Raw genomic sequence first — 11,256 nt, forward strand, 5'->3', positions numbered from 1 at the left:
ATACACTCCCAGTAGGCGGCGGCTTAGCGTGTGTAACTCTGCTAAATTCGCCTTGCGACCGATCAACTCGGAATGAGGGCCAATATACGGACTGCTAACCATGCAGCTACATAACACCCTGACTCAGCAAACCTAATGTACAGTATAAGTCGGGTGTGGTATGGAAGGTAGATAGTAACTAGGTCGACAGTGTCTAGGTCGACCACTATTGGTCGACAGTAACTAGGGCGACAGTGTTTCTAGGTCGACAGTAACTAGGTCGACAGGTCAAAAGGTTGACGTGAGTTTTTTATGGGGGGTTTTGTGTCGTTTTCTTCGTAGAGTGACCGGGAACTCCAATTAGTGCACCGTGTCCCCTCGCATGGCTCGCTTCACTCGCCATGCTTCGGGCAAGGTTACCGTTCCCAATCGTAGTCCGTGTGGTTCGTTAAGTATGAAAAGATTCAAAAAAATAGATTTTTTTTTAAAAACTCATGTCGACCTTTTGACCTGTCGACCCAGAACATGTCGACCTAGAGACACTGTCGACCTACTTACTGTCGACCAGTAGTGGTCGACCTAGTTACTGTCGACCTACAGACCGGATCCCGTATAAGTCATATCTTGTATTACTGAAATTGTATATGTCATTTGTTATATTGGCCATTTCAAATGTAACGTTTTTATCCACAGCTCTTGGCACTAGTATTCAGCATGCAGTAGCCATGACACCGTAGTTTGGATAAATGAAAGTATAGTCCGCACAGACAGAGCAATCCTTCCTGAATTGTTTTATTTGAATTTTGAACAAAGTTGCATTAGTTTCTCTTTCTAGTGCAAAACGTCCCTACAAGAAATATCCCGTCCTTTGTGTTTTTCCCTGTATAACTTTAACTGTTTGGACGCTCATCCCTTTAAAATGTATATAGAAGTAGGTTCTGCAGGCGTTCCAGTACATGGTGATTGTGGAAGTAGATCATTGCTATTGCAGTGTTGTTTCTGGGCTTATGATTGTATATAGAACCTTTTCTATCTTATTATTGCAGCTAGTGAATTTAAATTCATGTTATTTTATTCCTAGCTGATTTGTCCCATAACAATCTGTTATCTGAATGATTGGACAAAACTATCTCGCTAGATAAACAGTCTAGTCACTTCAATTTTCTTTTTTATTACACTGTATTGTATTTACTACAAAGTTTCATATGGATACAGATCAATTTAGCCTAAAGGGGGGTACACACGGAGAGATCCGTGTTTAAAATCTAAGCAATCTAACTAGATTGCTTAGATTTTAAGCACAGATCACTCGTGTGTACGCCCCTCAGCGATAGCGATGCGCAGTCCACCACATCGCTATCGCCGGTGCTAGATTGGCCTGCATGCAGGCCAATCTAGCACGTCGCTCATTTCACCTGCTGGGTGAAATGAGCGGTCCCCCCCCGCCCTCCCCCGAATCGCTCAGCACACATCGCGCTGTGCTGACCGGCGGGAGAGATGTATGCTGAGCGGTTCGCTCAGCACACATCTCTCCCGTCTATATGGGCTTTAAGACAGACAAAACAAAATCTGCCTGTGGCTGTGGGGAGGATTCTCCAATGTTATCTTTTCAGAGGCTTGACCTAATTCCTAAATCAATTTATTTGTACATAGTTTACACTCTCCTGCAATCTTGAGTTTGTGTGTTTTTTATGCAATGCTTTTATACGGGATCCGGCCAGGATCTGAAATGTAACACTGTAACGTAGCATGTTGTATGCAGATACAGCCACAATCGCACACAGAATATAAGCATGCCGCATATGATTTTTGATATGACGACACATTTTCGTCAAAAAAGAAGTCCGATGTTAGCAGATCTGCCGGCTGACTTGTGCCAGGCAACTTCTGCTGTTTGGTGTATTGAGGCAGGATGTTTGAGGCCACATCTGTAGTAGTTGCATTAGCAGGTACCAAACATATTGTAATTAGGGAGGCCAATCCCGGGCCGTTTTTTCAATCCCTGGATTCGGGATTGAAAAACGATCAATCCCGGGATTGCAGTAGGGATCAGTAAAGAAGGGTGTAGGGAGCAGCGCTGGAGGGTAGGTAGCGGTGCGGGAGAGTGTAGGTAGCGGCGGGGAAGGGAGGGAGGGTGTAGGTAGCAGTGCAGGAGGGTGTAGGTAGCTGGGCGGGAGGGTATAGGTAGCGGTGCGGAGGGTGTAGGTAGCTGGGCGGGAGGGTGTAGTTAGCGGTGCGGAGGTTGTAGGTAGCTGGGCGGGAGGGTGTAGGTAGCTGGGTGGGAGGGTGTACAGTAGGTAGCGGGGAGGGTTGGTAGCGGAAGGGAGGCTGGGTGTAACTTAAGTAATAACACTTACTATTAGGTGGGCGCCAGCCATGGACACACTGAATGCGGCGGCATTTCAAATGAAGCGCCGGCCGCCAGCCAACCAGAGCAGACGGACCAGCAGCCAATCAGGGAAGCGGCCGCAGCAGTCGCTCCTGATTGGCTGCCGCGGCAGCTTCTCTGATTGGCTGCCGGTCCGCCAGCTCTGATTGGCTGGCGGCCGGCGCCACATTTGAAGTGTCGCCGCGTTCAGCGTTCGTCTATGGCTGCCGCCCGCCTAAGTGTAAGTAGTATTACTTACACACACTCCCTCCCGCACATGCGCAGTTCAATCCCGTGAATCCCGGGATTGGATGCTCCAATCTCGGGATTCAAATCCCGACATTTTTGGGCCCAAATCCCGGGATCCCGCCGATCCCGATCCCGGGATTGGCCTCCCTAATTGTAATCAGTCCATTTGCCATGTTCATTACCCACTTGATGATTCTGTTACGTTATTAAAAAATGTGCCCAGGTTACATAACTTGTCATACTTTTACTAAATTTATGCAGATGTATCCCCAGGATGTCCCCAACTTGTAATAAAATTGTAAAAACCTAGAGTTAATTCTGGAAGCTGAGGTTATCAATTGTGTGTACACACACAAAGTAACATGTCTCATGAATGGTGATTCTGTTACCGACTTTGAAATTAGGCTGATTTATCAAGGATCTCTTACACAAGGTGTCACTTAAGCTATTATGATTGTAATTTATATGTGGTTTATTGTGGGCTGTTTGTTATGATGATTTGTTACCATTAGTGGTGGCTGTTGTATAATGAATGGAGTTTATCACTAAAAAGGTGATTCTGTTACTGGTGGAAGCGCCCATTTGGGTATTTTAGGGTTGCAGCATTTTCACCCACCAATAATAAAGAAGGCATTGTATGGGAATTTCTCTGCAGCTACTGGTAGTGACGTGCTTGGAACATGCAAAGACATCCGAAGGTGGAGGAAGCATTACTGTATTGTACATGTACAGTATTATAACTGAGCGACCGTCCCCTGCTGGTTCAAGAAAAGGAATTTGCTTTTGTGCTGACTGGGTCCTGCTGTTGTTAGAATGGGTGCAAAATGGGCTTTTCTGTGGTTAGAATGGGTGCAGAATGGGTCCTGCTGTGGTTACAGTGGGTGCAGAATGGGTCCTGCTATGGTTACAGTGGGTGCAGAATGGGTCCTGCTGTAGTTACAATGGGTGCAGAATGGGTCCTGCTGTGGTTAGAATGGGTGCAGAATGTGTCCTGCTGTGGTTAGAAGAGTAAATGAGGGCTGTAAGGCACGAAATTGTATAAGGAGTCTTTTTTAAATTGGGATGGGTTAAAATAAGATTTTACTTACCGGTAAATCTACTTCTCGTAGTCCGTAGAGGATGCTGGGACTCCGTAAGGACCATGGGGAATAGACGGGCTCCGCAGGAGATAGGGCACTTTAAGAAAGCTTTGGACTCTGGGTGTGCACTGGCTCCTCCCTCTATGCCCCTCCTCCAGACCTCAGTTAGGGAAACTGTGCCCAGAGGAGATGGACAGTACGAGGAAGGATTTTTGTAAATCTAAGGGCGAGATCCATACCAGCCACACCAATCACACCGTATAACTTGTGATAAACTACCCAGTTAACAGTATGAACAACAACATAGCCACGGTTCCACTGAAAAACTATAACATAACCCTTATGTAAGCAATAACTATATACAAGTCTTGCAGAAGAAGTCCGCACTTGGGATGGGCGCCCAGCATTCTCTACGGACTACGAGAAATAGATTTACCGGTAAGTAAAATCTTATTTTCTCTAACGTCCTTGAGGATGCTGGGACTCCGTAAGGACCATGGGGATTATACCAAAGCTCCCAAACGGGCGGGAGAGTGCGGATGACTCTGCAGCACCGATTGAGTAAACAGGAGGTCCTCCTCAGCCAGGGTATCAAACTTATAGAACTTTGCAAAGGTGTTAGACCCCGACCAAGTAGCTGCTCGGCACAACTGTAATGCCGAGACCCCTCGGGCAGCCGCCCAAGAAGAGCCCACTTTCCTAGTGGAATGGGCCTTAACCGATTTCGGTAACGGCAATCCTGCCGTAGAATGCGCCTGCTGAATCGTGTTACAGATCCAGCGAGCAATAGTCTGCTTTGAAGCAGGAGCGCCAACCTTGTTGGCCGCATACAGTACAAACAGAGCTTCAGTCTTCCTGATTCTAGCCGTTCTGGTCACATAAATCTTCAAAGCCCTGACCACATCCAGGGACTCGGAATCCTCCAAGTCCCGTGTAGCCACAGGCACGACAATAGGTTGGTTCATATGAAAAGATGAGACCACCTTTGGCAGAAATTGAGGACGAGTCCTCAACTCTGCCCTATCCACGTGAAAAACCAAGTATGGGCTTTTATGTTATAAAGCCGCCAATTCTGAAACACGTCTAGCCGAAGCTAATGCCAACAACATGACCACTTTCCACGTGAGGTATTTCAACTCCACAGTTTTGAGTGGTACAAACCAAGGTGACTTGAGGAAACGTAACACCACGTTAAGATCCCAAGGCGCCACTGGAGGCACAAAGGGAGGCTGAATATGCAGCACCCCCTTCACAAAAGTCTGTACTTCAGGAAGAGAGGCTAATTCTCTTTGAAAGAAAATGGATAAGGCCGACATTTGGACCTTTATGGACCCTAATTTTAGGCCCAAAGTCACTCCTGTTTGAAGGAAGTGAAGCAGACGGCCCAAATGGAACTCCTCCGTAGGAGCAGCTCTGGCCTCACACCAAGAAACATATTTCCGCTATATACTGTGATAATGTTTTAACGTCACGTCTTTCCTAGCCTTGATCAGGGTAGGAATGACTTCCTCCGGAATTCCTTTTTCCGCTAGGATCCGGCATTCAACCGCCATGCCGTCAAACGCAGCCGCGGTAAGTCTTGGAACAGACAGGGCCCCTGCCGCAGCAGGTCCTGCCTTAGAGGAAGAGGCCACGGATCTTCTGTGAGCAACTCTTGCAGCTCCGGATACCAAGTCCTCCGTGGCCAATCTGGAACAATGAGGATTGTTCTGACCCTGCTCATTCTTATTATTCTCAACACTTTGGGTATGAGAGGAAGAGGAGGAAACACATAGACCGATCTGAACACCCAAGGTGTCACCAGAGCGTCTACCGCTACCGCCTGAGGGTCCCTTGACCTGGCGCAATACCGCTTTAGCTTTTTGTTGAGACGGGATGCCATCATGTCGATTTGAGGCAGTCCCCATCGATCCGTGATCTGTGTGAAGACTTCTTGATGAAGTCCCCACTCTCCCGGATGCAGGTCGTGCCTGCTGAGGAAGTCCGCCTCCCAGTTGTCCACCCCCGGGATGAACACTGCTGATAGTGCGCTTACATGGCCTTCCGCCCAGCGTAGAATCCTGGTCGCTTCTGCTATGGCTACTCTGCTCCTTGTTCCGCCTTGCCGGTTTATATGAGCCACTGCCGTGACGTTGTCCGACTGAATCAGAACCGGTTTTCTCCGAAGCAATTCCTCCGCTTGACACAGGGCGTTGTATATGGCCCTCAACTCCAGGACGTTGATGTGGAGACAAGTCTCTAGGTTTGACCAGAGACCTTGGAAATTTCTTCCCAGTGTTACTGCTCCCCAGCCTCGGAGGCTTGCGTCTGTGGTCACCAAGACCCAGTCCTGAATGCCGAACCTGCGACCCTCTAGCAGGTGAGCACTGTTCAGCCACCACAGGAGAGATACCCTGGTCCTGGGAGACAGGGTGATCCTTTGATGCATTCGTAAATGGGACCCGGACCACTTGTTCAAGAGGTCTCATTGAAAGGTCCTCGCATGGAACCTGCCGAAAGGGATGGCCTCGTATGAAGCCACCATCTTCCCCAGGACCCGCGTGCAATGATGCACTGAAACCTTTTTTGGTTTTAAGAGGTTCCTGACCATGGCTATGAGCTCCTGAGCCTTTTCGATCGGAAGAAAAACCTTTTTCTGGTCTGTGTCTAGAATCAGGCCCAAAAAGGTCAGACGCGTTGTAGGGACTAGCTGGGACTTCGGTATATTGAGAATCCAGCTGTGTATCTGCAACGTCTTCATGGACAGAGACACACTGTCCAGCAACTTCTCCCGAGATCTCGCCTTTATGAGGAGATCGTCCAAGTATGGGATAATTGTGACCCCCTGCCTGCGCAGGAGCACCATCATTTCCACCATTACCTTGGTGAAAATCCTCGGGCCGTGGAAAGCCCAAACGGCAACGTCTGAAATTGGTAGTGACAGTCCTGCACTGCAAATCTCAGGAACGCCTGATGAGGGGGGAATATCGGAACATGAAGGTATGCATCCTTTATGTCCAGGGACACCATCCAATCCCCCCCTCCAGGCTGGCGATGACCGCCCTCAGTGATTCCATCTTGAACTTGAACCTCTTCAAGTATAGGTTCAGAGATTTTAGGTTGAAAATGGGTCTGACCGAACCGTCCGGTTTCGGAACCACAAACAGGGTCGAGTAATATCCCTCTCCTTGCTGGAGATGAGGAACTGTGACAATCACCTGTTGAATATACAATTTTTGGATTGCCGCCAACACTAGCTCCCTCTCTGACTGGGAAGCCGGCAGAGCCGATTTGAAAAACCGGCAAGGAGGCAAGTCTTCGAATTCCAGCCTGTATCCCTGAGAAACAATCTCTAATGCCCAGGGATCCACCTGCGAGTGAACCCAGACATGGCTGAAAAACTGAAGACGAGCCCACACTAGATCTGCCTCCCCCCGGGAAGCCCCAGCGTCATGCGGTGGACTTTGCAGAGGCAGGGGAGGACTTTTGCTCTTGGGAACTAGCTGTGTGCAGCTTCTTTCCCCTACCTTTCCCTCTGGCAACAAAGGACGATCCCTGTACCTTTTTGTTTTTATTGGAACGAAAGGACTGCATTTGATAATGAGGTGCCTTTTTTGTATGCTGCGGGGGGACATAAGGTAAGAAATTCGACTTACCAGCCGTAGCCGTAGAGACAAGGTCCGAGAGGCCGTCTCCAAACAACTCCTCCCCTTTGTAAGGCAAGGACTCCATATGCCGCTTTGAATCGGCATCTCCCGTCCACTGTCGGGTCCACAAGAGCCGCCTAGCAGAAATAGACATAGCATTTATTCTGGAGCTTAATAAACAAATGTCTCTCTGAGCATCTCTCATATACAAGGCAGCATCTCTGATATGCTCTATGGTCATTTGAATAGCATCCCTATCTAAGGTGTCAATCTCCGTAGATAAGGAATCTGCCCATGCCACAACCGCACTACAAACCCAGGCCGACGCCATAGCCGGTCTAGCAATAGTACCTGAATGAGTGTAAATGTGCTTCAAGGTAATTTCCTGCCTGCGGTCAGCAGGTTCCTTGAGGGAAGCCGTATCCTGAGAAGGCAGTGCCACCTTTTTGGACAAGCGTGTCAGCGCCTTGTCTACTTTAGGCGAAGATTCCCAGCGTATCCTATCAGTTTGTGGAAAAGGATACGCCATAAGAATCCTTTTGGGAACTTGTGGTCTCCTATCCGGAGATTCCCAAGCCTTTTTGCACAATTCACTTAGTTCAATGAGAATGGAAAGGTGACTTCAGGCTTTTTCCCTTTATACATGTGTACCCTCGTGTCAGGGACCGGGGGTTCTTCAGTAATATGCAAAACCTCTTTAATGGCAATAATCATGTACCGAATACCTTTTGCCACCTTCGGCTGTAATTTTGCATCTTCATAGTCGACACTAGAGTCAGTATCTGTGTCGGTATCTGTGTCATCGATCTGGGATATGGTGCGCTTCTGAGACCCCGAAGGGCCTGGCGCCACAGGGACAGGCATGGACTGGCTACCTGACTGATCCCTAGCTTCTGCCTTGTCTAACCTTTTATGCAATAGATTAACATTTGCATTCAAGACATTCAGCATATCCACCCATTCCGGTGTCGGCGTTGCCGACGTCGACATGACATTCAAGCACTCCCCCTCCACATTAAGCGAGCCTTCCTCGTCAAACATGTCGACACGCGTACCGACACACTTCACACACACAGAGATCCAGTATCCCTGTCAAGGCCCTTTGGAGAGACAGAGAGAGAGAGAGTATGCCAGCACACACCCCAGCGCAATGATCCTGGAGACCTACACAAAATGTTTTTCCCCAGCAGCGCTGTATAATATGTTATCCGCCAATTATGTGCCCCCCCCCTCTTTTAAACACCCCTTCACCGTGTGTAAGCAGGGGAGAGTCCGGCGAGCTTCCTCTCAGCGGTGCTGTGGAGAGAAAATGGCGCTGGTAAGTGCTGAGGGAGAAGCCCCACCCCCTCGGCGGCGGGCTTCTGTCCCGCTCAAACTTACAAAATTATGGCGGGGGCTCTTTTATATACATGTACAGTGCCCACCTGTACATGTATATTGTCTTTTGCCATAAGAGGTGTTTATATTGCTGCCCAGGGCGCCCCCCCCTGCGCCCTGCACCCTTACAGTGACCGGAGTGTGTGAGGTGTATGGGAGCAATGACGCACAGCTGCAGTGCTGTGCGTTACCTCCGTGAAGCTGAAGGCTTCTGCCGCATGACGACTTCTGTCTTCTGTTCTTCTAGCTCTGTGAGGAGAACGGCGGCGCGGCTCCGGGGGTGGACGCCCAGTAAGAACCTGCGTTCACCCCCTCTGGAGCTAATGGTGTCCAGTAGCCGAGGAAGCAGAGCCTATCTTAGACAAGAAGGTCTGCTCCTCTCTCCTCAGTCCCTCGATGCAGGGAGCCTGTTTCCAGCAGTGCTCCCTGTGAAAAAGTAGAGAAAAAATCCAAACAAAAATGCTTTTAGGCAGAGAACTCAGGAGAGCTCTCTGCAGTGCACCCATCCTGCTCTGGGCACAGTGTAAAACTGAGGTCTGGAGGAGGGGCATAGAGGGAAGAGCCAGTGCACACCCAGAGTCCAAAGCTTTCTTAAAGTGCCCTATCTCCTGCGGAGCCCGTCTATTCCCCATGGTCCTTACGGAGTCCCAGCATCCTCAAGGACGTTAAAGAAAGAAGAGAACTGTTTGCTAGGTAGATTATCTCCCCCTTGAGGGGTTTTGGTTGTGTTTTAGTTTAGCCTATCAGGATAGTTAGGGGAGGTATCATAAGAGGGGTATATATAGTCAGTAACATCACCAGCACTTCCTTTTGAGTGCCTGGAAAGCCCGCCTACCCTCCCCTTTTTTTTTATTTTTGCTGCTCTCTGATTTGGCTAGTATTTGGCTTTCAATTTCAATTCTACTTCAGGCGGGAATGCGCTTTTGACAGCGGCAACATGGGGCATAAGTGGTCTTTGAGGGGCACCTACCCTTTCCAAGGACAGCTAGTGAGTTCTGCCCATATGGGGGGGGACGAAGGGCATTTTCTCTGGGAAATGGTCATGCTGCCATAGTGAGGGGTGGTGTTGCCTTCTCAATGCAGGCTATGCCTTTGGCCGGATGAGGCGTTTTAGTCGCCTCATATTATAGAAGTTGGGGTGTTTAAGTTGCCGCCATTATTGTTATAACATCAATTGGCAGGAGCTGGTCATCAAGCGTTTTCCTTGCCATCCCTTACCAGAAGGGTCATCCCACTTAATAAATACCTAGTGACCTTTTAAACTTACGCAGTTGTTGTCCGTGTCTTATTTTTGTCCATATCTGTATTTTAGAGATAAACTAGCTTATTTGGTTATGCAAAGGTTAATCACAATAAATCAATACGATTGTGGTTACGATGGGTGCAGAATGTGTCCTGCTGTGGTTACAATGAGTGCAGAATGTGTCCTGCTGTGGTTACGATGGGTGCAGAATGTGTCCTGCTGTGGTTACAATGGGTGCAGAATGTGTCCTGCTGTGATTACAATGGGTGCAGAATGTGTCCTGCTGTGGTTACGATGGGTGCAGAATGTGTCCTGCTGTGGTTACAATGGGTGCAGAATGTGTCCTGCTGTGGTTACAGTGGGTGCAGAATGTGTCCTGCTGTGATTAGAATGGGTGCAGAATGTGTCCTGCTGTGGTTACGATGGGTGCAGAATGTGTCCTGCTGTGGTTACGATGGGTGCAGAATGTGTCCTGCTGTGGTTACAATGGGTGCAGAATGTGTCCTGCTGTGATTAGAATGGGTGCAGAATGTGTCCTGCTGTGGTTACAATGGGTGCAGAATGTGTCCTGCTGTGATTAGAATGGGGGCAGAATGTGTCCTGCTGTGATTAGAATGGGTGCAGAATGTGTCCTGCTGTGGTTACAATGGGTGCAGAATGTGTCCTGCTGTGGTTACGATGGGTGCAGAATGTGTCCTGCTATGGTTACGATGGGTGCAGAATGTGTCCTGCTGTGGTTACAATGGGTGCAGAATGTGTCCTGCTGTGATTAGAATGGGTGCAGAATGTGTCCTGCTGTGATTACAATGGGTGCAGAATGTGTCCTGCTGTGGTTACAATGGGTGCAGAATGTGTCCTGCTGTGGTTACGATGGGTGCAGAATGTGTCCTGCTGTGATTAGAATGGGTGCAGAATGTGTCCTGCTGTGGTTACAATGGGTGCAGAATGTGTCCTGCTGTGGTTACAATGGGTGCAGAATGTGTCCTGCTGTGGTTACGATGGGTGCAGAATGTTTCCTGCTGTGGTTACAATGGGTGCAGAATGTGTCCTGCTGTGGTTACAATGGGTGCAGAATGTGTCCTGCTGTGATTAGAATGGGTGCAGAATGTGTCCTGCTGTGGTTACGATGGGTGCAGAATGTGTCCTGCTGTGATTAGAATGGGTGCAGAATGTGTCCTGCTGTGGTTACGATGGGTGCAGAATGTGTCCTGCTGTGGTTACAATGGGTGCAGAATGTGTCCTGCTGTGATTAGAATGGGTGCAGAATGTGTCCTGCTGTGGTTACAATGGGTGCAGAATGTGTCCTGCTGTGGTTACTTACAATGGGTGCAGAAT

General features: G+C 48.8%; 1 protein-coding gene across 5 annotated transcripts in view; it reads left to right on the forward strand.

Moving 5' to 3' along the window:
• Positions 1–11,256, forward strand: part of C5H8orf34 (chromosome 5 C8orf34 homolog) — a 603,368-nt gene that overhangs the window by 51,374 nt on the left and 540,738 nt on the right. The gene's annotated exons all lie outside the window — the stretch shown is intronic.

This window comes from Pseudophryne corroboree, chromosome 5 (genome assembly GCF_028390025.1).
Source record: "Pseudophryne corroboree isolate aPseCor3 chromosome 5, aPseCor3.hap2, whole genome shotgun sequence".
NCBI classification, from domain to species: domain Eukaryota; kingdom Metazoa; phylum Chordata; class Amphibia; order Anura; family Myobatrachidae; genus Pseudophryne; species Pseudophryne corroboree.